This window comes from Felis catus, chromosome X (assembly GCF_018350175.1).
Source record: "Felis catus isolate Fca126 chromosome X, F.catus_Fca126_mat1.0, whole genome shotgun sequence".
Taxonomy (NCBI): Eukaryota; Metazoa; Chordata; class Mammalia; order Carnivora; family Felidae; genus Felis; species Felis catus.
The window spans coordinates 45,638,845-45,666,647 of NC_058386.1; the positions used below are offsets into that span (position 1 = coordinate 45,638,845).

At 44.5% G+C, this 27,803-nt stretch overlaps 1 protein-coding gene across 26 annotated transcripts in view; it reads left to right on the forward strand.

Annotated features, from left to right (window-relative positions):
- Window positions 1-7,710: 7,710 nt before the first annotated feature.
- LOC102899716 (protein FAM156A/FAM156B-like) overlaps window positions 7,711-27,803 on the forward strand; it is a 47,142-nt gene continuing 27,049 nt past the window's right edge. For 5 of the 26 annotated variants that reach the window (XR_006593333.1, XR_006593335.1, XR_006593336.1 and 2 more), the window contains exons 1-2: window positions 7,711-8,048; window positions 16,604-16,757. The gene's annotated coding sequence lies outside the window, so the exon portion shown is untranslated. Of the gene's footprint in view, window positions 8,049-13,307; window positions 15,261-15,407; window positions 15,648-15,688; window positions 15,873-16,603; window positions 16,779-27,803 lie in introns of those variants that run through there. The other 21 variants (XM_023249768.2, XM_023249767.2, XM_023249755.2 and 18 more) reach the window with 16 other exon arrangements.

Here is a 27,803-nt window from a genome sequence, read left to right on the forward strand (position 1 = left end):
TAGCAATGCAACAGATTACTGTATGCTGCTTTTATATCCTGCAGCTTTGCTGAATCCCTGCATCAGTTCTAGTAATTCTTGGTGGAGTATTTTGGGTTTTCTTAATAGAGTACCATGTTGTCTGCAAATAGTGGAGGTTTGACTTCTTCCTTCCTGATTTGGATGCCTTTTATTTCTTTTTGTTCTCTGATTGCTGAAGCTAAGTCTTCTTATACTATATTAAATAATAATGCTGAGAGTAGATATCCCTGTGTTGTTCCTGACCATAGAGGAAAAGCTCTCAGGTTGCCTCATTGAGGATGATATTAGCTGTGGGTCTTTTGTATATGGCCTTTATGATGTTGAGGTATGTTCCATCGATCCCTACTTTCTTAAGGGTTTTTATCAAGTAAGGATACTGTATTTTGTCAAATGCTTTTTCTGCATCTATTGAGAGGATCATGTGATTCTTATCCTTTCTTTTATTAATGTGGTGTATCTCGTTGGTTGATTTGCGAATATTGAACCACACCTACAGCCCAGGAATTAATCCCACTTGATTGTGGTGAATAATTCTTTTAATGTACTGTTGGATTCGATGTGCTAGCCTCTCAATGAGAAATTGTGTATCCATGCTTATTAGGGATATTCACCTGTAATTATTTTTTTTAGTGGGGTCTTAGTCTGATTTTGGGATCAAACCAAATGCTGGCCTCAGAAGGAGTTTGGAAGTTTTCCTTCCATTTCTATTGTTCGGCACAATTGAAGAAGACTAAGTATTAACTCTTCTTTAAAAAAAATTTTTTTAATATTTATTTATTTCTGTGAGACAGGGAGAGACAGAGTGTGAGAAGGGGAGGGGCAGAGAAAGAGAGGAAGACACAGACTCCGAAGCTCGCTCCAGGCTCTGAGCTGTCAGCACAGAGCCCAACACGAGGCTCAAACTCACGGACAGTGATACCATGACCTGAGCTGAAGTAGAAGGCTTAACCGACTGAGCTGCCCAGGCGCCCCACCCCCCCAATAGTTTTTTATTGGATGCCAGACACTGTGAATTTTACCTGTGGGGTTCTGGTTTTTATAATAACAGTAATAATTCCTTTAAGTGATTTTGAGCTTTGTGCTGGGATGCAGATAAGTTACCTGGAAACCGTTTTATCCTTTTAAGGCTCGCTTTTAAGCATTATTATATGTGACCAGAACAGCCTTTAGTCCATGGTAAATTTTCCCAACTACTGAGGTAATAACTAGCTGTGAGATCTACCCAACCCCTGCATATTTTGAGGTTTTCTCACCTCTGGCAGGTGAGAAGATGAACTATTTCCGTCCCTCTGTGAACTCTGGGGTTGCTCCACACATTCTTTTTTGGTGGTACTTTTCCCTTGCTTGGGCAATTTCCTCACACATATGCACTGATCAGAATTCAGCTGGAGACTCTAGGGGAGCCCTATGCAGATCTCCAGAGCGTGCGCTCGCTCTCTCTCTCTCTCTCTCTCTCTCTCCTCTCTGCAGTTCTCTCACCCTCCACGCAGCTCTCTTTTCTCTGGTCCTCTAATCTCGGAATTTTCCTTGTCTTGGCCTCCCTGAATTCTCAACTGCTTCCTCAACTCTGGGGAGACCATGGGCCTCTGTTTTGGGTTTCCTCTCCCTGCACTGATGCCTGAAAACCCTCTCCAGGCAGTAAGATGGGGGAAATTATACTACTCACCTCATTTCCCCCCTTCTGTCAGGTATCAGTGACCTGAACTGCCTGTTGTACCAGATCCAAGAATTGTCTGTTCCAGTTTTTTTAGTTATTTTAAGTGGGAGGATAAATCCAGGCCTGTTTCTCCATCATGGCCAGATCCAAATCCTAAGTCAGTCTTAAAAAAAAAAAAATTACTTATTTATTCTTGAGATGGAGGTGGGGGGGGGGGGCAGAGAGAGAGGGAGACAGAGAATGCCAAGCAGGCTTTGTGCTATAAGCGCAGAGCCCAACGTGGGGCTCAAATGCACAAACGCTGAGATCATGACCTGAGCCAAAATTAAGAGTCAGGCGCCTAGCTGACTGAGCCACCCAGGTGCCCCCGAATCCTAAGTCAGTCTTGAACTAATCCTTGAATGCTGTGTTAATAGGATCGGCTGTCTTTCTCATATGACATGTGTGTGTCCTGTGATGAAGAGGTTCAAGGAAGCTCCCAGAGTTCTGTCAGTGTAAGGGTGTAACAGTTGTTGCTATCCTAACAATTACCACTATTTATGATAATGAGGATGTTACAGAACTGTGTGTAAAGCATGAGGCATGTGGGCACCATTAAAGAACATCTGCTACTAGAGGCAGAAAGGAATACTGTTTTAGGTCAATACACCTAGAGTCACAAGGTGCAGGCTTTGCTGTGGACTAGCAAGGGGATCTAACCCGTTGGTATAGCAAGGGGATCTAACCCCTTGGTACTTAAGTTTCCTCATCAACTGCTCTACTAACAGAATCGGGGTGAATGTGGGCTACTGCACCCACTCAAAGGGGAGAGTGCCAGGAAGGAGGCTGTGAATGTTCAGCTGGGTCCAGAGGCAGAGAGTCCATAGAACACGGGGCCTCAGCATGTCCCACTCAGCAGTGCAGGGAGAGGTGCATGTTGCTTGCATCATCCCTGGACATATCCTGCAAGTGGCTAAGAAATCCCTGGAAAACAAGCCCACGGGACATGTACAGGGAGGAGTGACTCACTGAGATTGAGAGTACTCTGGATATCTAGTCTTTCCACTTCATGTTGTGGGGACCATATTTGTTTCAGGGTCTTTGCTCAGCTTTGGCTACTTTTATAATGCCAGCAGCTACTGCTGTCACTGACACTGCTGTGGAATAAGGCACAGCCAGGGGTTATGGGCAGGAGCTCTGGGGCCAGACATACCTGGGAGTGGGTGCTGGTATCTCCCCTCCTGGCTCTGGTGAGCTTCAGTAAGATAGTTAGCTGATACATAGTATAAGTTACTCATCTGTAAAACAGTGATTAATAATAATAACCACCTCCCAAAGATGTTATGGCTATTAACGGAGTTAACTGATGGTTAAAACAGGGCATCTGTGGAAACAATACTGACAAAAACAATAATGATCCTGGTTAATGTTTATCACAAATTTATTCTGCATCAGGCGCTATGAAAACTCCTGCTAGGGTCATCTCATTTGCTTTTCACTACAACCTATGAGGATTGACACTATTTCACGGTGGAGAAGACTGAAGCACAGAGACAGTAAGGGAAAATCCCCAGTCACACAGCTGATATGAAGAGAACAAGCTGAGATTGGCACTCAGGAAAACACCAGAACCCAAATTCCTGACCACTGCTGGGGATGGGGTATGGCATGGAGTGGTCCATTCCAGAGGGGCCTCGGCTGGGGCTGAAAACTCAGAGAAGGAATCAGAGAGGGCTGCTGTGGGCAGTGAATACTGGGAACACACACGAAGAGGGCAAAGGGGCCAGAAGGAAGGCAAGTGATGATGCCCTCCAGATGGTGGGAATCAAAAACTCCTAAGAAGTGCTCCAGTGGCTGTCCTTATGGGCTTTGGCCTCTGCTTGGGCTGTCCAGCAGCCTTGGGGCACAGCTGGCCAGAGGCCAAATCCCATGAGGACAGCCACTGGAGCACTCCTGCGATCATGCTCCCCCAGTCCCCCCGAGGGTCCCTTCTCTGTGCTCACAGACCCAGACCTGCACAGTGTCATCCCACCTCCTGATGGGACACTCATCCCAGCTCCTCTTCTCAGAAAACCTTCCCTTTACCTCCAGCCCTGGGGGACTGCCCTGGATCCCCAGTCCAGGGCTGGAGTTTCACCTGAATCCTGGAGAATTTTCTGTTCCTCCCTAACAGGGACATGATTACAGACCCTTACATGGTGGCAGGAAGACCTCTGTCCTGCACAATGTTGTGCGTTTGCAGGGAGCAGGAAAGGCTCTGGGTGGGTCCTCTGAGGTAGAACTGGGGTGCTGGTTGACAGGACAAAAACAGGAGGGACAGGGTGTAACTGAGGCCCAAGACTAGGGCTGGAGGAGGGGGCTAAAGAGGCTCCTGGGGGAGAAGGGGACACCTGGTGGCTGGCAAGGGGAGTAGAGAGATTTCAGCAGAGGGAAGGGGTGAAGCAGCTGCCACCAGGAGAGGGGGTTTAGGGAAAGGACAGGGATGATCAGAGGGATTTAAGGGGGTTGCCAGAGGCAGTGATACAGTATCCCTCTCTCCGGGATACAGTATCCCACAGTGGGCGCGGAGAGATGGCAGAGATGACAGGATCCACGACCTCCATTTGTGGATCTGGGATTCACCTTAACACCCCGTGGGGCAGGATGCAGAAGTCGCTATGATCAGAGGTGACCAGGGTGGGTCAGACGATGGTCATTCCCAGGATCCAGACATGAGATGTCTCTCAGAATCCTTCAGTCTAAGAGACCTCCGCATCCCTGGGGTGAACCTGCCTTCCTGATGACGTGGTGGTGACTGCAGACAGCGAGGGCCGCAAGAGCCCAGGCCTCTCCCCCATAGGGTGGACTGAACAGAGACTCACTGTCACGGCCCACACAGCAGCCCTGAGCTGAAGATTTGTGGCTCTGTGTCACAGGGTGCAGCCTGTAGTCTCTGTGAGTGAGTGTGTGAGGCCTCTGAGCTGAAAGGGAGCTATTACCTCAACTAGGAATCCTCTCAGCTGGCTGGAGTCTAGTTGTCACATGTGACATCTCTGAGCTGTTTGTGGTTGGGGTCTAGGATGAGAGGCCTCTGAATGATTTGTGAGCCTCTATCCCAGGGTATGAGGTCTCTGAACTATTTGGGGGAGTCTTTGTCCAGAGGGGTGGGTCTCTGAAATGTTCATGTATCTGCATCTGAGAATGATTTTGAGAGGAAGGCAGGATGCACCTTACTCTCACAGGGCTTAGCACTAGGCCTGAGATTTCACATTTGCTGTGCTTTCCCCCATGCCTGCCCTGCTAGGGATGAGGGCTTAGGGCCCCCATCCTCAGGGAGGGCCTTTCCTCAGCCATACACAGCCCCTAGGAGCCCATGGTAACAATACAGATCAAAGGAATATCTGTTTAGCATTACTCCCATCCTTGCTAGGGGCCAACCACTGTGACAAACCTATGGACATGTACTAACTCAGCTGATCTGCCCAATCCTCAAGGAGAAGGTCGCTATTTGCAGGTGAGGAGCCTGAGGCCCAGCAAGGGAGGCCAATCTAAGCTCCTGAGGAGGGAGGAACTGGATGTAACTTAAGCTTTTTGAAGGAGGCAGGGAGACGTCGGCACAGCAAGGCCAGGTAGGAGGTGACCAGGAAGGGGGAAAGCTGAGGTTAGTGCATGGCCACAAGGACCCTGTAACTGACTCACTTTCAGGATGTCTGTCCCTCGCTGGCGCTCACTCACATGCCCCGTTCCCGGGCACAATACTTGATGCACAAACGTAGAGGTGGTGGTAGAAGGGTAGACAGGTGAGGGAAGCACCTCAAATGCACCAATTTTCACAAAGCCTCAAGCAAACCTAGAGATTCCTGCCTCCACTTCCCTCCTTGCAGCATTTTTGGGCACTGAGATCGGAAGGAGGGCAGTCAAGGTCATGAGGGGGTGTGGGCAACCCTGTGTACAGCATAAGCCTCCCCATACCTGAAATGTGTCCTTGTCCTTATAGGCAGAGGGTCCTGATGCATGTCAAAGCAGTGGGACTGAGACCAAGACCACAGGCTGCTGAGGTATTTCCTAGATACCCCTGGGGAGGGGCGTCTTTTCCTCTGGAGAGACAGGCACATCATCCAGTAGCAGAGCTGGGAGCCCATAGGTGGGTACTAATTCAGTGGGGACAGTGGTGCTGCCAGATGGTCTCTCTGTCTCAGTCTCTCTAATGCTATCTTCCTTTCTGTCTTCTCTGTGCCTGAAACTTTGTCTCTGTTGCCCACCCACGTGGGTGGGACCTCACTCACCCAAGAGGACCCTTGCTTGGGCTCTCCTGAGGCTATCATCCTTTGACATGGATACTCATGGGGAACTGTTAGGGGGTTGCTCACGAGTCTATGGAACTGTCCAAGAAGGCATGTTCAGCTGCAGATGGGTAGAAAAAAGGTTCTCCCTTAGGGCAAGCAAGGAGCTGATCCCCATGTATTGGGTGGCCTGGGCCTCTGGCCTCTGAAAGGGGGCTTCTGAAATAGGGGCTTCTCTGCTAAAAAACCAACCGACCGACCGACCGACCAACCAACCAACCAACCAACCAACAAAAAGCCTCCATGGCTCAAACACGATAGTCAAACTCCTCACCATGGCCCTGAAGGTGCTTCACTATCTGGCCCCCATTACCTCTCTCACCTTGTCTCCTACCTCTCTCCCTCAACCATACTTAGCCAGCCACAGTGGCCTCCTCACTGTACCTCATACACCCTGCTCTGAGTTCCACTCCTGCGTTTTTCTACTGGCTCCTACCTCTGTCTGGGATTGTTTTCTAGCAGATATTCATCTCCAGGTGTCTGCTCAAGGATCACATTCTTTGAAAGACCTTCCTTGACCTGATTCTAAAAATTGTCCCCCTCTATTTCATTATTCCGATTTAATTTTAATCGCAATTGCCAAATTACTTACATTTTTGTGCTGTATGATCCCAATAGAATGTAAGCTCCATGAGAGCAAGGGGTTTTTTGTTGTTGTTGTTTCCACGCGGTCGTATTCCTAACACCCATAATAGTGCCTGACACATAATTTGGAGGGAATTAATGAATGAATGAGAGAATGAATAAGTAAGTACAAGGCTGTGGTAAGATGCATAACTACACAGGCCAAAGGATTCTCCTAGGGAACATGTTCACGGGTGACAGGATGCTGACAAAGTCCGCAGTCTTTATATCACTTTCTCAGTGTCCTTGGGGCCCCTGGAAGATGGCTCTTTCCCTAACAGAAACAAATGACTTATTACTGACAGTCAATCACAAAGGCCTGACACACAGCAGACCTCTAACACCATCCCCGTGCTCTACCCCTCCTGCCCCTGTTCCCCCACTAGACCTAGTTTGCATTGCCCACGGAGGCATAAGCCAGCACAACGCCTACCACATTAAAAAAAAAAAAAAAAAATCACTTTTAACGCTCCCTATTACACTGGCGGCCACCGGAGAGAGGTAAATTTCAGCTCAGGAAGACTTTCTCCCGAGTCCACCACTGCAGCAAGCTGGGGTTTACACCCTGGCTTTGCCCTCCCTCCCTTTGGGACCAGCCTGGAATGGTCCGTGGGCATCTGCATCGACCAGCCATTCCAGGTACGCGCCACTAAGGGGCGCGCGAGCTGGAACGGTAAGCGTCACTGGACACACCTCTCAGGGCCACAGAGGCAGGACCGTCCACTCCGGGAGGTACCACTAGAGAGGGGACTCCGATTTTGGAATAATCCATTGTGTATGTGACAGTACTAAGGGTCTGCTTATACAGCGTGTGGCATCAGCCACAGGTCGCAGCGGAGGCGCTAATGGCGCCGCCAGGTCCTTCCCCACTCGCTCCACTCCATTCTTCCTGCCCATGTGAGCCTATGTGAACACCGGGTCTCAGGCCGCTTTATTCAGTTGCACTTCGCCGACTCCACCCCTCCGTTTCTACATGGTTACGTCCAGCTGGGCAGCAACGAGGTGAGAGATTGGCTCTCCGATATATAGGGGGCGAGGTCAGAGGCTTTCTGGGTGATGATTGGTCCGGGAGAGAGTGTGCTAGAGTAAGCCCTTCCCGGGGCGCAAAATGGCTCCGGAAAAACTCCCTACTCCCCGCCCCTGTCTTCGTCTACCCCGTTCCCATTGGCTATCTAGCGGGGTCAGGCACAACGAGGGCAGGAGCTCTGGGCGAGGGGTGTGTGTGTGTGTGTGTGTGTTTGTGTGGGTGTGGGTGTGGGTGTGGTTTGTTTGTGTGTGTGGCTTTTCAGAGGGCACGGTTTTTCTCCGAGTTGAACTACTCACCGACTGACTGCCCCGAGGGGCTGAAGATGCTGCCCCAGTCGGTGGCGAGGTTCGGCGCAACAGCTCTCTTGTAGCCAGAGTCTGGCACTGGACGCGCGCCGTGACTGTGCAACTGTCTTCACGTGAGCTCTTTCAGTCTTGTTCAGCCCTAACTCGGTCACAAGCCTAGTCGGGCGCATTTGGCACGGCGCCATCAATTAAGTCCAGGGCGAGGTCTGTGCGCTTGTTTGGCGTCCCTGCCTGGGAAGTAGAGTGTGTCAAGCAGTTTGGGGATGTGTGTGGCTAGAGAGGACATCACAGGCACAGTTTGAGTATATTTGATCTTTCTGAGCCTTTTAGGAGATTGTGAGTGAATGGGATATTTTATCTGAGTGGATTTTGTACGGCACGGGATAAGGACTTTAGGCCGTGCGTGTCTGTATATCTGGGGGTGCATTTTCTGAGCTTTTTGCGCATTTATGTCCGTGGGGTTGAGATCTGTGTGGGCGTCTGCACCCCAGGTGTGAGGTCTCTGAGCTGTTTGTGATTCTGTTTCAAGTTGTGATATCTCTGAGCTGCGTGGGGTGGGGGGTATTATCTTAAGGTGTAAAGGATCTGTGCTGTTTGGGAGTGCAAGGTGTGGGTTCTCTGAAATGTCTGGGGACTTTAAAGATAAAGGTTATGTGATGTTTCTGAGTTATTTGGGCTTCTGTCTTTCCCTTTTTATTTTGAGGTCCTTGTAATAGCTTGGGAGGTGTCTGCAGGGTTTGGGAGTCTTCTCTAGGATGTGAGGTCTCTGAGCAGATTTAATTTGTTTCCTGGAGTGAACACGTTGATCTGTTGCGGGGGGGGGGGGCAGGAGTTGTTTCAGTGTGTATGGTCTCTGTTGTTTTTTTTGTATTCTGTGACTCAAGTTGCAAGCTCTTTGTGCAGAGATTTTTGGAATCTTTTTTAGGGTGTGTTCAGGGATCTGTTTTTGGTGTCCCTGGGTATCTGAGCTGTTTGGGGTCTGTGTCTGAGAAGTAAAATCTTTTATCTTTGTGGTTGTGAGGTCTCTTTCCAGGAACTGAGGGGTTTGGAAGCTGGCAGATATGATTCCAAAGCCCGGACCCCCAAATCCTGGTTGTGTGTCATCAGGAAAGTCATTTGTTTCCTGAGGATTAAATATGTGTCAGCATCAATAAAATGGGGCCAGTGCGTGTCTTGGAGGGTACCTGTGCAACTTAGAAGTGTGTGTAAAGGTCCTGACTCCCAGCCATCCTTCCACAAGAATTTTCTGATCACCGGCTGTGTGCCTGAGTACTTTCCTTGGAAGTTGGAAGTACAACACAGGATAAAACTGACAAAGTGTCTTATTCCTTAGAGTTAGCCAGTAAATGTATTGAGTGTCAGAGGATGTCAAGTGCTACATAGAAAGAGAAGGCGGGTTGGAGGAAGGAGTATGTGGGGATCATGTTGGTATTTATGCTGGGTGATGAGGGAGTGACTCCCTCAGAAGGTAATGACTGAGCAGATTCCTGAGGAAGTGAAGGAGCAGGCCGTGGAACTACCTGCAATTGTTAGAACATTACAGGCAGAAGGTACAGCAGGTGCAACAGTACTGAGGGGAAATCCACTGAGTGTGTTCCTGGATATCAAGGAGTCCTGTAATGCTGGCAAAAGCCCTCAAAACTGGTTTGACACATAGAGCGCAGTGAAAGGTGTCTGGTGTTGCTGTCTCTATTTTTCCCACAACCTGTGAGGGAGGTGGTCTTCATCCCCATTTTATAAAGGACCCGAGGCTCCAAGAAGTGCCCAGAATCTTCTCTCCTGTTTACACCTGAAATTGCTAAGAGGAGTGAAATCTTGTGCTTCATCATGAAAGACTTGAGACATGAGAGGCTTGAGTGTCAGAGCTGCAGGGCCCACACCATCCAGTTTGGATGTCAGCCAGCCAGCAGATATAAGCGATAATATGGGAATCATGCCCCTCATTACATTTCTACACTTGATGGAGGTCCGGACTGAGAAAGAAATGGGGCAGAGAAGAGAGGCAGGAAGGGGAAGCTGGAGAGCAATGAGAAAAAAAAAAAAAAAAAAAAACCAACACACTGGCTTCATGATGTTGCCTGGATTTGCCCCAATTCCCTTTAATTAATTGATTGTATTGAGATATATTCACCTCTCCCCCTCCCTTTTCTTTCCCTTCCCTTCCCTCCTGTTGTGCCTGAGCAGTTCAGCCCTAAAGCCATTAGGTGCTACAGAGCAAGGCAAGTGTGTGCATGTAGGGGCATCCCACACTTGGAGTCAGAGCCCAGGCACAGTGAGAAGGGCATCCATACATAGGGGCAGACTGCATTGGGGACAGAGCCCAAGGTAGTAAGGAGGATGTCCCTGGGGGTTGGATGGGGAGAAGGCTAACTGGCTCAAGGGTTCAAACTTCAGTGGAGTGTGGAGGTCAAGGTCAGGGATTGGTTCAGCAGAGCATGTGAGGGTGGGCCTCTGTGTGCAACTGGGATGCCTTATATACTTTAGGATTCGTCAACTCACTAAATGTGGAAGACCCGACTCTCACTTTTGGAAGAGGAGATTTCAAATACAGAAAGGAAGAAAACAAATTCTGAGGTGTTCTATTGGGATTGGAGGTCTCCATGTGAACTCATGCTTTATGATATGTATGTGTGCGTATGTGCATATGTTGATAGATACAGATGTACATATGTATGTGTGTGTGTTTGAATGTGTACATACATGTATTCCAAACTTTCTGGAAACAGCAACATCCCAATAGTAATAAGTACACCTAGCCCCGACGTCCTGGCTTCTAAATATTATTCTGCATTCAGTGATGGGTTCCCAGGCTGGGAGAGCGAAAGGACAAATGAGCCTGGCTCAACTTGTGGTACCAATCATAAAGGACAGTTCAAGGAAACTTGTGGTACCAACAATAAGGGACAGTTCAAAGACTGATTTGGTGATGTCAGAAGGACACAGAAAATAGCCTGAAGGGGCTCCCACTGGACATTCTGGGGATGATTTTATTTTTTCAGCTTTAATGAGATACTATTGATATATAACATAAGTAAGCTTAAGGTATACACGGTGATGATATATATATATATATATATATATATATATATATATATATATAAATTGTGTGTGTGTGTGTGTGTGTGTGAGATCCCCATAACTTACTCTTCTTATGGCTGGAAATTTGTACCCAAGACCACCGTTTTCCCCAACCCCTGGCAAACACCATTCTAATCTCTATTTCTATGAGTTTGGCTTTTTAAATTTCCACATATGTGAGAACATACAGTATTTGTCTTTCTCTGTCTTCTTTCAGTGTAAAGCATTCAGGGTCCATCCATTTAGTTGCAAAAGTCAGGATTTTCTTTTTATGGCCAATTAATATTCCATTGTGTATTTATAGCACATTTTCTTGATCCATTCATCCCTCCATGGACACTTACATTGTTTCCATATCTTGGCTGTTGCTGCACAGTAAATCATAAAATCGGTGTTACTCCTCCAATTTTGTTTTTCATTTTCAAAATTATTTGACTATTCTAGTTCCTTTACCTTTCCACATAAACTTCATAATCAGTCTATATGTCCAAAAAGTCCTACTGGGATTTTTTATTGGAATTGTATTAAAATGTTGCATTCCTTTGAGGCCTATTGACGCCTACATTATTTTGATTTGATCAACCCAAGAACACAGTATGTGTCTCCATTCATTTAGGTCTTATATTTCTTTCCTCAGCTTTTTGTGGTTTTGAGCATATACATCCTGTGTATGTTTCGATAGACTGGAACGGGGGAAGCGATTGTAAATGGTACCTGCGGGTGGTTTCTGTATTTTGTCTTGTTATGTAATTGTTCATTGCTAGCATGCAGAAAGTTGCTTGATTTTTTTGTGTTCAGCTTCTATGCTGTGACAACATTGAATTCACGTATTGGTTCTAGGAGGTTTTTTTCTGTAATTTCATGGGATTTTCTACATACATAATCATGTCATTGTGAATTGGAAGTTTTATTTCCTCCTTCCTGACCTTTCTTTTTTCTTTCCCTACTGGAGTGACTAGGACTTCTAGCAAAATACTGACTAACAGAGGGGAGAGTGGATATCGTAGCCTCATTCCTGGTCTTAGGGAGAAAGCATGTAGTCTTTCCTCATTAAGCAGGATGGAGGGTGTAGGTATTTTTGTAAGATGCTCTGTATTGTGGAGTTGTTTCTAGAGAAAGTATTGTAAGTCCTGGAGGGTGAACGGGGCAATAGCTGAAACGTCAGCAATGTTCTGGTCTCAAGGCTGTCGAACGTGGTAGCATTATGAGCTACAGAGCCCCATGATCCCCCAGAGGACAGTTAAGATACAAAACCTGCTGTAATTCCCTGACACTCCTTAAAACTTCACGTACTCCTGCATGCCTTCACGTAGCCACCAAATGTATGTCTGGTTAATGTCTAAAGGTCCATTGTGCTCTCTATCCATGCTTTGATATTCTTTGATCCTCTATCTAATGAAATATGAAATAAGGGCTATATGCAGTCTGCTGCTCTCTCACAGAGGCAGCCCTGCACACCCGCTCGGTCTGGTGTCTGAGAACTTCTTCAGTGCGTGGCCACACTATATCCAGGTTAGGAAAGTTCCCTTCTGGTTATAGTTTGCTGAATGTTTTTTTATCATGAATGGCTGTTGAATTTGGTCAGATGCTTTCTCTGCATCAATTGATATGATCATGTGGGTCTTTTTTTTTTTTGATACACTAATATGATTTCTTAACTGATTTTTGAATTCTGCACCAGCTTTGTATTTCCAGGGTAAATCCAACTTGCTCATGTTGTATTATTCTTTTTATATATTATTGAATGATTTGCTAGTAGTGTCTTCATCTGATTTTGATATCAGGGTAATGCCAGTCTGATGAAATGATTCAAGAAGTGGTCCCTGTCTTCTATTTCTTTGAAGAGGTTGTAGAATTGCTGTTATTTCTTATTATATTTCTACTACTTTTGTAGAATTTTTTGAAATTTAAATTCAAGTTAGTGTATAGTGTAGTAATGGTTTCAGGAGTAGAATTTAGTGATTCATCACTTACATATAACACCCAGTGCTCATCCCAACAAGTGTCCTCCTTAATGCCCATGATGCATTTAAGCTCACTCCCTCCCCCCCCCACACACACACGAAACACCTCTCCAGCAACCTTCCGTTTGTTCTCTGTATTTAAGAATCTCTTATGGTTTGCCTCCCTCTCTGTTTTTATCTTATTTTTGCTTCCCTTCCTCTGTGTTCATCTGTTATGTTTTTTAAATTTGACATAGGGGTGAAATCGTATGGCATTTGTCTTTCTCTGACTGACTTATTTTGCTTAGCATAATACGATCTACTTCCATCCACATTGTTGCAAATGGCAAGATTTCATTCTTTTTAATCCCCGAGTAGTATTCCATTGTATATATATGTACCACTTCTTCTTTATCCATTCATCAGTCAATGGACATATGGGCTTTTCCCATAATTTGGCTGTTGTTGATAGCACACTGTTACTTGTTCTTAAGTGTGTGGTACAGTTTTCCAGAGAAACCGTCTGGGCCTGGAGATTTCTTTCCTGAAAGTTTTTAACAATGATATTTTAGAAATATATGTATGTTTTTCAGATTACCTGGGTGGTGGTTTTTTGTTTGTTTTGGTTTTGTTTCGTTTTGTTTTGTTTGGGTTGAGCTTTAATAGTTTGTGTCTTTCAAGCAATTGTTCTGTTCCATCTCAATTACCAAATGTAAGTGCATAGATTATTTGTTAGAATCCATTCAAATTCTCTGGATTCTGTAACCTATTTCATTCTGGATATTGGTAAGTTGTGTATTTTACTTATCTTTCTTTTTGTGTCAGTCTGGATAGAAATTTATGAATTTTATTGACCTTTTCGAAGAACCAGCTTTTGGTTTCATTGACTATCTCTATTCTTTTCCTGATATTTGCTCTAAATCCTGTTTTTCTTATTTGCTTGCTTTATTTTTATGTCCTGTTTCTAGTTTCTTAAGGTGGAAGCTTTCATTATTAACGTGGGTCTTTTCTTCTTTCTAATACAAACATTTGATGCGGTACATTTAACACTAAGTACTGCTGTAGCTGCATCCTGCAAATTTGGATATGTTGTATTTTCATTTGCATTCAGTTCATCTGATAAAGGGTTAGTATCCAAAATATTTTCTAATTTCCCTTGAGCCTTGCCATTTGCACCATGGGATTATTTAGACATGTATCGTGTAATTTCCTTGTGTTTGGAGATTTTCCTCTTCACGTTTTCTTACATATTGGGATTTTTTTTTCTTTTGCTCAGGCAACATTCTCTGTATGATTTCAACTATTTTATAACTTCTAATGTGTGTTTCGTGACCCAGGATGCAGTCCACCTTGGTGAAACTTCCATATGTGAAGGGTTCTATACTTGTCAGTTATATCCAGGTAGTTCACAGTGTTCAGTTCATCCACATATTGCTAATTTTCCTTCTATTCCTTCTGCATATGACTGAGAGAGTGTTGACTTCTATAACTGTTACTTGTAGATTTGTTCATTTATCCTTCAGTTCTGTCTGACTTGGTTATATATTTCGAAGCTTTGTTATTGGGTGTTGTGCAGAGAAGAGTTAACATAGTAGGCCTGAAACTACTGTGCTTACAAACATCAGCATGTTGGCCCTTATCTTGCATCCGGGAACTTGAATTTCAGAAGGTTTCCCACCATTCCCTACCTGAGCAGGGTGCTTTATTCTTCCTAAACTGTCCAAACAATATGTTTCATGTTAAACATCTATGAAACATCTCAACACATAGACATCTGTGAAAATACCTTTCCTTCTGGGGATCTGAAATCTTGGTCTGTGCTGGGCAGACAGTGCCTACGTGACCAGCCTCCATCCCAAACCTCTGACGCTGTGTTACTCACGAGGTACCCTTGGTAGACAGCATTTCACATGAGTTATCATGATTTGTTGCTGAAGGCACAAATTGCGTGACTCTCCTGGGAAAGGACTCTTGGAAGCTTGCACTGGTTTCCTCCAGATGTTACCCAGGGCACCATTTCCCCTGGGCAATTTTGCTTTCTATCCTTTTGCTGTAATAAATCTTAGCCCTGAGGATGACCTTCACGTCCTCCTGGGGATGCAGCAGAAGCAAGGGTGGTCTTGGGACCTCCGAAACCATGGTGGCAGCCATGGGACTCACTAGCAGGAAAACCCTGACTCACTAAAATATGGTGGAAGACTTTGCGTAAAGAAAGGATGGCACGGTAGAGATGATAAGCTGCTTGTGCCTCAGTGACTATGGATGTGCCCACGATATGAAAGAGCAGCTGAGCTGTTCTGAAAGGTAAATGTTACACACGGAATGCAAAAATAAAAGGTCCAAGTCCAAGAGCGTTGGCTCACTGCATGCCTTGGCTGCTTTAGCCATGCTGGATGATATGAGGTGAACAAGTGTAGCCAACTTAATGACTTGGGTCTTTATTCTCTGGAGGCCAGGGAAAAGGATCCAGACCTTCCCAAAGGTGAACAAAAATGTTGAAAGTTTAACTTGCTGTCTCCTGCACGTGGGAGAAGACAAATTTAATTGGTTGCCTGGGCTAGAAAAAGCTTTACATAAACTAGAGGCAAAGACGGAGGGGAAGGCATTCCAGCCTTTTCTTCAGCTGGCTTACTGCTGCTGTGGCTGCGCCTCCCAGCATTCCAACCAGGATGTCCCCTGTATGGTCACCCGGTAAGTGTCCACTTACTGCTAGGAGTTTCAGTAAACTTGCAGTGAGAGCGAAAAGGGAGGATTTAAAAGTGGCTTTGTACGTTGTGGCTGTTGGTGCCTGGATGTCTGAGAAAGCTGATGTAAGACGTTAGGTGGGGCCACTGTTCAAAGCAGCTGCCCCCAGCAAGGGTATGACCTGTTCTAGCCTGGCTGCTGGATAAAGGAGAGAGACAAAAGGGACAGGAGGTGATGTAAACCCGTTTTGAAAATTTTGAAAATTCAGAATTTCATCCTGAACAATTCCTAATGATCATGAGTCTTTCTCGTTATGTAATAGAGTTTTCTATGAAAATATTTTGGTCCCTTTTGCTAACAGGCCCTCCTTACAAAAGGTTTGGAGGAGAGCAGGGGATAAATAAAGACACGGAAAGGTTCAGTTCCAGAATTGTACGCACTGATTTTGTAACAGTGGAGAAAACAAACCTGGCACCTGGGGAGAAGCAGAGGGAAGAGGCGAGGACATTAATGGCCTGTGTCTGTCCAGACTATTCTTGGAAATTTTCTATTTTTTGTTAAGGAAACACTCTCAGTGCAGCCTTTGCAAGCCTTTGTAAGCCTTTGTGAGCACTGCGAATGCAAATTGACTCCTGAGCCTCGAGCCATACCTGCCAGAGCTCTGACTGTGGGACAGCAGGGGTGGCCCCAGCTCCTGGGCGTTGCACGCATGGCACCTCCATGTGACCTCCACCCTCAGAGAGAGGATGAACTGGTGTCATGGACAGACACAACTTTGGGAAATAACTGCCTCCAGGCATCCCTCTAAAACCAAGGTCTCAAATGAATATTCCAAGTGGACAGGGAGTCCTAGAGGGGAAGGCCCGTGGCGGGAGGCCCCATTGAGGCCCCGGTGAGCCGCGTTGCCGGATTCGGTGTATGTCCAGCTCTGGGCTCCCTAACGATTGTAAACTCTGTTTCAGGAGAATCACGTGTGCCCGCTAGGATTACCCTTCCTGTGTGTGTGCCCCGACCAGCCCGACACTGCCTCAGCCTGGAAGACTTTCAGGTCAGGTTCTGCTTCTCGACCGGTGTGTGCTGTGCCTGAATTTGTGTGTCAGGCCAGCTAAAAAGAAGGTTCGTACAAAAAACTAAGCAGTAAGTTACCTGTTTTTCTACATTAGACCTTTGTGGTTAGTGCAGATTGTTTTAACTGGTTAAATCTAGGACCCCTGAGGGATGTGATGGAGATCAGTCCTGCAGGCTGGTCTTACCCTACCGCATTGGTCCTAAGACTGAGACCTGTGGCACGTCCCTCCTGCCCTCTGCAGACCGGCATCTGTGTGGTTCATCATCATGACACTAGGTCCATTCATTCCCATTTGACTTCAATTCCACAAGTGTGGACTGGCCTTCTGCCAAGTGTCAGGTCCTCTGGCCTGAAGACACCAAGAGGTGTGTTTCCAACCTTCCACGAGGCAGACACGAGGGAGACAGATATGGAAACAAAGTGGCAATGTTCAGTGACCGCTGGCAGATCACATTGTGAACATCTCCCACTTAATTCCTCCGGTCCTTTCACAGCATAACCTGGAGAAGACCCATCCGGTCAGTACACTTGGGTTCCCCTCATTCTATTTCCTGCACGCACAGCCACAGATATCAAGTGATACTGGCATGTTGTATGAGACGCAAAGCCATGAACAGAATTGCTTTCATTGATGTATTTTCCAAAACAGTCAAGGATTATTGGTACCTTCCCAGGTAAAACAACATGCAAGTATCCCTCAATTTACAGGGAAGTTAACATTTATGGAAAATCCACCTTATGTAAGTCTCTGTCAAAAAGATTTGCCTCCCTGAAACTTTCCCTTTTTAAATACTGATACTTCCCTTTAATCATTTCAACAATCACAGTCTCCCTCTGAAATTTTCAAAATGTGCCATTGTGGTTATAACCCACATAATATGCTGGTCCTTGCCTGGATTTGGTGAGAGGAAATACCATGGCAGCATGGTACTCCCAGGAAGTACTCCCTGGGAAGGATTCCGGGCACCCTCATCCTCTGCCTGCTTTCTGTGATAAGAACGTGTTTCAGGGGACAGCTGAGATGTGAGGTAAAGCTTCATTTCAGAGGTCACCACTGCTGTGGAATGTCCACGCCCGGATGGTTTTGTGCTCGTCTTGGCTCTTAGCTCCTGGGACTGGGGTTCTCCTCCTCATTGATGACAAGCCTTTCTAGGTATGGACACCAGAGTAAGGGGCTGGGCAAGGGCTTTAAGCTTTTGTCCTGTTCGGGACAGCAGATGATGTCACAGGACAGCTGAAAGGACAAGAGGGAGATGATCTCCTAAGGTCAAAGGCAGGTTTTTGATAGGTGAAGGGAAGACATGCGCCCAAGTTCTGGTTGCGCCAGGCTGACGTGGAGTGGAGTGTGGGTGTAAGAATGAACCAAAGGCTGCGAGGACATGGGGAGAATAGATTGCATAACCTCACACCATATGGTTTACGTGGTCCTCAAAAAAAGCCCGTGCCATCATGAGAACTTAATGTCATCTTCTGTCACCAACCCTACCCACTGGCCACGAAGAGAATGGATTTGAGATAGACCGAAGCTTTCATGGAGAACGTCCAGTGGGGTCGTGATGTCCTCTCAGAAAATCTGCCCTGCCCTTGGTTTGAGTCTCAGGCTGTGCTCATTATGTTCTGCTTTCTGTGTGCTTTCAGATTGGTCTCTCGTGTGTGTTTGTCTGGAAAGAGTCAGTACATTGAAGTCAGGCTTGCTACCACAGGGATTTAATAAAGTTCTTGAGAGTTTCCTAGGCAGAGTTAAAAATCACAGATTCTAGGGTGCGTGGGTGGCTCAGTTGGTTAAGTATCCGACTCTTGATTTCGGCTCAGGACATGATCTCACAGTTCATGAGAATGAGCTCCGCATTGGGCTCCATGCTAACAGTGCAGAGCCTACTTGGGATTCTCTCTCTTCCTCTGTCTCTGCTGCTACCCGATTCACGTGCATGTTCGCTCTCGCGCACGCGCTCTCTCTCTCTCGATAAATAAACATTTTTTTAAAAAATCACAGATTCTTAACATTGTGACCACGCTAAATGAGATTCACTGGGTATGGATCATAGCATGTGCACTTTTAAAAACTTCTTGGGTTCTGACTTAGGAGGACTCCTTGTCTGGGAACTACTGGAGCAGGGCAGTCAGTGGTCCCGTTTTTCTGCTGCCTGGCTTCTCTCTCCATTGTTGTGAGGGTGCAGAAGTGACAACAGTTTGGTGCCTTCTCTGATGCACAAACCCAAGAACTTCAGCTAGGAGACTGATGTGCTGTCTGCTGTACTAACAAGGCTCGGAGAGTATTGTTTCCACAGAGTATCCTGAATCCAGTCCCTGTCAAGCTTCCATCTAAGTGATTGCTGTTAAATCAAATTTCTGTATACCATGCAGTTCCGTGCTATAAAATCAGTTTGTGTTATATGTTAGGTGTAACCCTAAATATTTTGCAGTGGCCCTTGGATCCTAATATTGACTGAACAAGTACACAGTACAGTGAATTTTCTGCAACGTGGGCCTGCACCACTTACGGCCCGATGCCACTGAGCAAGTTACTTAACATCTGTGTGCCTCGTTTCCATTAGCAACGTGGAAACACTAGTTAGTAGTAAGTGTAGCTACTTCTTGGGGGCAGTTTAGAGTACTGACTGTGTTAAGACAAAAAAAGTCATCAGGACAGTGCCCAGCATGTGGCAAATTGCCGATCAATTCTAGCTGTTGTTGTTACTGTTGTTGTTCCCACATTTCCGGGAAGCATGTTCTGGACAGATGGTGTCAAGACTACCTTTGACTCACTGGAAGGACTTAGCACTATCACTTCGGCTCCCTGGGGACTCAGGAATTGAGTCTGTGGGGCACGGTGGAGGGCGTGTTTTTATTAGCATAACGAGTATTCAGCTCTCCTTATGGGCCATTGGGAAGCCTAAATGCAACGCGTGGTTCCATCATCGTGGGCTCCTATGGAAAACTTGAATGGAAACTTCTCTAGGAAATTAGAACGAATGACCTGTGTGCACATTTTGTACAGTGTTTGGAAAATGAAGTGGTCACTGGATGATGATAGAACACGAGTGTATAAATTTGCGTAAACATTTCAAAGAGTGAAATGTAAAGGCCAAGGACCTCATCATGTGGTGGCTTCTACAGCCATTAGTTGTATTGAACTCCTATTGGGAGTTCAGTCTGTTGGGAAGATGTGAGTCTGGTAAAGATACGAAGCTGTTAACAGTCCAGTTTTCATCAGTAACATTTGTTTTTCTTCCACTCATATTCATTATTCATTTAACAAAAGGCTGGTGTATTAGTATTTTCTGAACTGAGTCATGAGGAGGTGGTAAACAGTGTGTTTGGAGAGTCTTAGGAAAGGTGCAGTGAGGAGAGAATGGGAGTGGAGGATGAGGTGAAAGTGTGCAGGGGGCAGGCAGAGAGAAGGAGTAGCAAACAGGAGGGAAGGATAATGGATACAAGCAGAAGGAAAGAGACAGGAATACAAGCTCACACTTCAGGAGGCTTACTACAGGCCTGGATTTGTTTTTAGCTCTTTCCCTACAGCAATGATTTTAAAATTCATGGAGTATCCACTGCAGCACTGTGAGGTAAGTGTTTTTAAGGGTATCGTCCCTTGTTCCATCCAGATGAGGAAACTGAGACCCGTAGAGGTTAAGGGGTGAAGTAACTTACCCAGAGCCACCTACTCAGCAAGGGCAAGGTCAGGGTTAAATCCAGGTCAGAGAAAAACATACAGAGACATGGGATTTGGCCATAAACTGCAGTGCACCTCAGTGTCCAGTGTCCTTTGGTTCAAAAGACAGGTGAACGTGTAAGACAGCTTATCCTGATTACACTGGATCAGTGCTTGGATAGAGCATGATGTCTCAGGTGCACGAGAGACTGTGAGGTGACGAGTCAATACAGGCACATCACTAAGTCGGGATCTGGTTCATATCAAGGTCTATACACGCGTTTGCTGCGGCAGATTTCAGCGTTGGTATCCTCATCATGATCATTATGGACAGTAGTTTATGGTATATATAATGTTTGGAAACAAAACAACAGATAAAATCCTATAAAGTCGTTTTTCTAAAGACTCGATCTCTTTGGTATCTTGACATTTCAAGATAATGAATTGCTTTGATATCCTTGCCAGCTGAAAACCCAATCAGTGCATTTAAAGTGGAGGAGAGCTATGTGGGACAGTAGAGCAGAGCAGTGAGGGAAGCAGAGAGGTTTGGATGGAAGGTTAGCTAAGTCTGCAAGGGCTATGAAAATGCCACAGACGATGCAGGCCAAAACCAAACCAAATCAGACAGCAACTTGCTTGTCCCTAAGAAGAGACAGTTGTGCTATTGAGATAAGTATCTCTATTAAAATTTCTTAGACTTTTGCTCTCTTTTGGCCCCCAGGGTGCAGTGTGTGGTTCTTACAAGGTAGCACTGCTTTGGTCACGCTGTGGGTGAGAGTGGCAGCCTCACCTGAAGCATTCTCCGTTTGTGGGCCACCTGGAACATGTTACTTGAAGTCTGGAGGCCTACGGATTCATAAGAGAAAACAGAAAGCAAATGCATAGTACAATAGTTAGATCCAGCCACCTCCAGTAGAGCCCTACATAGCAAGTGAGATGCAGGCACAGGTATTGTAGTCATTGGTTGGGAAGTAGCAGGGTTGGGTTGGGTGACTCAAAGAAGAAGCATGGAAGTGAGTACAAGGTGAGAAAACACATTAAGAGGGGACAAACAGCGAAAATCCCGTTTTCTGGCCTTGCTTTTCTGCTATGAAAATAGAGTGCTCTAGTATTGTGGGGAGAGGTTACCCTGGTCCGAGGTCCGGGAGGGAATCGCTGCACTTAGTGATGAGCGTTCTGATGACCCACCGTGAACAGTAACGAGGGGACACTGAGTGTGTGAAGGCACAAAGGTCTCAGCCTTTACCATAGACAGACTCATAAAGTTTCTTAGCCTTGCTGAGAGTAACGCTGCCTCACCTTACAGAAGCTCGAAGCCGCCATCTGGCAACACCACTGGTGCTCCTCCATCTCCTGATCCAGCTGGGGGGTGGCTGCCCAGGCACTGTTCCCTGAGCTGCATAAGTATGATGGTAACCGTGTGTGTGTGTGTGTGTGTGTGTGTGTGTGTGTGTGTGTGTGGCAAATATAGGGTGAGAGACTCTATTCATTTAACTATGATTCACTAAATAAGCTTCAGCTCTTACCTAGACACTGTAGACACTGTGTTGGGTGCCTGGGCGATACAGTAAACCAAGACACATCACTGCCTTCATGGAGTGAGTTTAAGCCAAATCATTCGAGAATAGTTAATCTAACAATCATATAAGTCAATGTAAAAATTACTACCGTGACTAGTGGTACCAAAGAGGTGTGTTTTATTGAGGTCTGATTGATAGGTAAAGCTATAGGTAGAGGTATTCACATGTACAACCCTTTCTTCTTGTTGGTGTGGTTGTTATTATATGATTATCATTAGCGGTAAGAACACTTTTAACATAAGATAATCTCTTAGCAATTTTAAGTATATAACACAGTATTGTTAGGTAAAGGCACTACGCTCTGTAGGTCTCCAGAACATACTTCTCTTTCATAGTTGTAACTTTGTACCTTTGACCATCACCTCACCATTTACCCCTCCCCTTACCCCTGGCAGCCATTGTTCTACCCTCAGCTTCTAGGAGTCTGACTATTTTAGATTGCACGTAGAAGGGAGATGGCCCAGTATTTGTCTTTCTGTGTCTGGTTTATTTTAGTAGCCATCAAGTCCTCCACGTCCAGATGACATGCTCTTATCTGTGTAAAACCCTGAAGATTCTGACAAAAAGAAATTGTTATACCTAAGGAACCAATTCAGTAACATTACTTTCATTTTTAAAAATAGCTTACTGGATATGAGATTCTTGGTTGTTGAGCATTTTTTAATTTTTTAATTACCCAGTTAGTTCCTTCTGGCCTCCATATTTTCTGCTGAGTAAACTGCTATTAATTGTATTTCCCTCATAAGTGACTGGTCATTTTCTCTTGTTGTTTTCACAATTTTCTCCTTGCCTTTGGCTTTCGGCATGTTTACTGTGATGTGTCTATGAATCTCTCATTTATCCTACTTGGAGTTCATTGAGTTGCTTTCAGGCACTGTTTCTTTGAATATTTTTTTCTGCTCCTTTCTGTCTCTGTTCTGGTACTCTCCTGCATCTGTGTTGGTGTTAAGAGTGTTCCATATGTTTGTGCAGCTCAGTTTATTGCCTTCATTTGTTTCCCTCACTTTCTTCAGACTGTATAATCGCTGTCCATCTGTCTTCAAGATTGCTAAATCTTTCTCTGGTAGTTCAACTAGTGTTGATCTCCTCGAGTGAATTTTTCACTTTAGTTACCGCACTTTTGAACTGCAGAACTTGTATTTGGTTCTTTTTTAAATAATTTTTCTCACTTTATTGTTATTCTGTCTTTGATGTGACATTTTCATCATACCTTCCTTTACTTTTTTGATTGTGGTTTTCTTTGTTCTTTGGACCTGATTATAACAGCTACTTTGAATTCTTTATCAAATCTGACATCTGGTTGCAAGCACCGGCAGTTTTTGTTGCTTATTCATGCTTTCCTGTTTTTTGAATTATCATAATTTTTTTCTTGTCTAACTATCTAAAATATTGGAGCAGTACTGGGTACTGATCCATCCCACCCCTTCCTGGGTTTGTTACCTCTGTTTCCTTGTCTAGTTGTTTAGTGTCTAGCTGGTTTATTTTAGTGGAGTCTGTTTTCTCTCCTTACTCTCGCCCACCCCCACCCTTGTGTTAGGCTTCAGATTTTAGTCCTCAGGGAGAGACGACTTGGGGATGCCTACTGTCCCCTTGGGATGACTGGTTGCGGCAGGCTTCTCTCTGATTGTCTCTTTGCCTGACCACACCCAGCTGTTCCGGTTCACTGACTGTGGGCTACTTGTTCAACTGTTTTCAGCGATACCCTGGATATATTGCTTCATAATCTAAACCAGTGAAATCCATGCTCCTTTGAAGGGCTAGCTGCTGAAGTTACTGTTTCAGAGTTTTTCTGACCCTAGGCAGGCTCCTTGCAGCTGTCTCTTCTCCCTGATTGTCTCAGGTAATCCGGCCAGCCTACAGTTGATCCTCTATGTCCAAGACTTCTACCAGTCTCCTACCGTTTGCCTTGTACCACAACCTCCACTGTTTTGCAAGTGCCCTTGGGCTTGCTTGACCTTCTCCTCAACACCCCTTTGCAAATGAACTTTGTTCCTCTGAGAGGAGCTATCTGCTTCAAAACCTCTGAGCCACAACTCTGTAGTTGGGGAGTGGGGACAATGGCAGCACATTCTTTCTCCTGTTTTTCAGCATTGCACTATGTAGCGTTGCTTTTGAAAATTTCCATTTTTAATTGTTTATGGCTGGTATACGGAAGCAGAATTTACTTTTACATACTGACTATGTGTCTCTTCACGTTGCTAAACTCGCTTCTTAATTCAAGTAATGTTTTATGGGTTTTTCTTACAGATTCAGGTGTTGCCAGTGAATAATGACTGTTTTACTTCTTTATTTCTTTACTTCTTTATTTCTGCTTGACTTTTTTATTGGCTAGAACAGCCAGGAAAATATTGACTAGAAGTGGTGAAAGTATGCATACTTACCTTGTTCCCTGTCTCAGGAGGGAAACATTCAGACTTTCAGGATTAACGATTACAGTAGCTTTAGATATTTTTGTGGATGCCAGTTATCGGTTTAAGGATGTTGCCAATAAACTGAATGAATCTTGCCATCTCCCCAACATTCACGTTGAAACCTTTCTCCAGTATGATGGTGATTGGAGGTAGGGCCTTTGGGAGGTGATCAGGTCATTCAGGTGAAGCCCACATGAATGGCATTAGTGCCCTTATAAAAGAGACCCACCCCTGAGAGCTCCCTCGGCCCTCCTGCCATGTGAGGACAAGAAGTCAGCGGTCCGTGAAGCAGGAAGCAGGGCCTCACATCCCAAATCTGCTGGCACCTTGATCTTGGGCTTCCTGGCATCTGGAAATATGAGAAATAGATTTCTCTTGTTTTTAGAAGTCATCCAGTCTGTGGTAGTTTTGTTGCAGCAGCCCTAGGAGACTAAGCTAGAAATCCTTCTTTATTCCTAGTTTGCTAGGAGTTTTTATCAAGTAAATTTATCAAATAAATACTCTTTATGCATCTATTGAGATGCTTATATATTTTTAGTCTGTTATTATGGTCAGTTAGCGTGAGTGATTCTGAAACATTGAACCACTCTCAAAACTGTGGAACCATTTCACTATGGTATTTTGTCTTTTTTCTATTTTGCTGGTTTCAAACAGCCGATATTTTATTTTGGATTATTGCATCTGTGTTCATGAGTGCTATTGCTCTTGTTAGCCTCAAAAGTAGAACAGCCAGTTATTTTACCAGCAAAAATGAGTTTATTCAGGAATAGCAGAGAATTACAGTTTGGAACAAGCAACCTAAGGCAAAATCCTAGGCAAGTTCAATAAGCAAAGTAGAGGAACGTTATTTTATGGAGAAGAAGGAGGAAGTTGGAAGGGTTGTTTTGAATGAAAGTCCATCGAAGAAAAGCAAGAGTTTAGGGTAATGACAGTTTCTCATTGGCTGAGTTGGAGGCGTAGTCAGTATCTTACAGGACATGCAATGTACATCTTTTCCTGTTGGGGCCTACATGATTCTTTCATGTTGATTATTCTTCTGTTGGGTCTATAACTGACAGTTCTTCCTGTAATTGACGTTGAAGTGGTATGGTTCTCCCTTCTAGGCTCTGGACTCTAGTGAGGTTTCTCTTTTTTTTTTTTTTTTTTTTTCCAGAGTCTGTTATTTATTTTCTTAATTTTTTGTCTTGCTTTCATATCAGGATATTGCTGGCTCTATAACATGTGTTAGGAAGTGTGACCTCATCTTCAGTTGCCTGGAAGACTTTGTTCAAACCTGCACTATTTCTTTCATATGTGTTTGATAGAATTTAAACAGTGAAACCATTCAAGCCTTGAGTTTTATGTGAGGGAAGGGTTTTTGTTTTCTGTTTGATTTAGTGAATTCAATCTCTGACAGATATAAGGCTAGTGGTGTTATTTTCTTGACTGGGGCCTGCGAGCCAGGGCCTTTCAAGGGGTTTTCCCATTTCATCTTTTTTTTGGATAATATTTTCAATAATATTTTCTCATCCACTTCATGTCTGAAAGATCTGTATTGATGTCTCCTCTGGCAGTAGTGATATTAGTAATCCATGTCACTCTGCCCTCATTCCTTATTATCAGTCTGGCTAAACCTATTAGATTTACTGGTCCTGTCACAGAACCAGCTCTTAGTTTCACTGATTCCTTTGTATCGATTTTATGATTTCTAGTAGGTCAATTTCTGTTCAAACCTTCATTATACTTTTTCTGCTTCCCTTAGGTTTAAATTGATTTTGCTTTTCTAATTTCTTAAGGTGACAGTTTAGACAGTTGATTTCAGACAGTTCTTCTTTTCTAATGTAAATATTTAATGATAAAAATTCCCCTCAATGCATTGTTGTAGATTCACCTTACAGATTTTGATATGCTGTGTTTTGGTTTTCTACTTCTTGCAGGTTCTTCTTTGATCCCTGCATTATTGAGAAATGCCATTTAATTTCAAAATATTCTGTGGTTTTCCAGACACCTTGCTGCAATTAATTTCTGTTTAATTCTTTGCGGTCAGAGAACCCAGTTTGTATGATTTCAGCCCTTTAGAAGTTGTTGAGATTTACTTTATGGCACAGAATATGGCCTGTCTTGTGAACCTTGTGTGTGCACTTCAGAAGATGGTGTCTTGTGCTGTCCTTCTGTAAGCATCCGTTAGGTCATGGCTGTTGATAGTGTTGCTCCACTGCTCCATATAGTTTCTGATTGTGTTGTCCACTTGTACTGTCAGTTGTGGATGGGGGAATGTTGAAGGCTTCAGCTAACTGATTTCTCTGTTTTTCCTTTTAGTTTTATCAGTTTTTAGCTCTTGTATCAGTTTTTACTAATGCATGCACATTCATGATTTTTGGATCTTCTCGATGACTGGACCTCTTTTATTAAGTAACATCTGTCTTTTCCCCTTGTGATAATCCTCATTCTGAAGTATATTCTCTGTAATATTAATTTAGCCCTTCCAGCTTTTCCTGTGATTCACGTTTGCTGGGTGTATGTGTCTTAGTGTGTTCGGGGTGCAGGAACAAAATACCACAGACTGGGCGGCTTATAAACAAACTTGGTATCTCACAGTTTTGGAGGCTGGAAGTCCAAGATCAGGGTGCCGGCATAGTTGGGTTCTAGTGAGGACCCTCTTCAAAGTCACAGATTTGTGGTTGTGTCCTCACATAGTGGAAGGACAAAGGATCTCTGGAACCTCTCTCATAAGGGTCCTAATCCTATTCATGAGGGCTCTGCCCCAGGGCCTCATCACCTTCCAAAGGCCACACCTCCTAGGTTAGGAGGTATGGGGTTTAGGATTTAACATAGGAATTTTGGAGGAGACATTTTCAAACCATAGCATTATCGATAAATTTTCCTTTCAGTTACTTTTAACTTAATTTATGTATTCATATTTAAAGTGAGATTCCTTTTGACAGTACGTAGTTGGGTCTTTCTATTTTTATCTTAAGTGACAAATTAGGTCTTTTAATTGATGTGTAGGCAGTGTACAATTAGTGTGTTAACAGTTTACATTTAAGTCTGCCATCTGGCTGTATATTTTATCCTATGGATATTTTATTCACATTTTCCTTTCCTATTCCCTCTATAATTTTGGATCAGTTGAACATTTGGTGTTATTCCATTTTATCTCCACAATTGGCTTACTAGTTATATGTCTTTAAACATTTTTTCGAAACGGTTGCTCTGGGGTTCTAATATATATTGTTGCTTTTCACACTGTGCCTTCAAACGATATTATACCACTTCCTGTACACTGTCAGAATCGTAGGACTATGTACCTTCATGTCCTTTCTCCCAGCCTTAGTGCTATTGTTTTCTTGCATTTTATTTCTACCAAGGTCGTAAACCCCACAATACATTGTTACTATTATTTAGATGGTTTTCTTTTACTGAGATTAAATATAAGGAAAAAATTCGTATACGCCCGCAACTTTACCACAT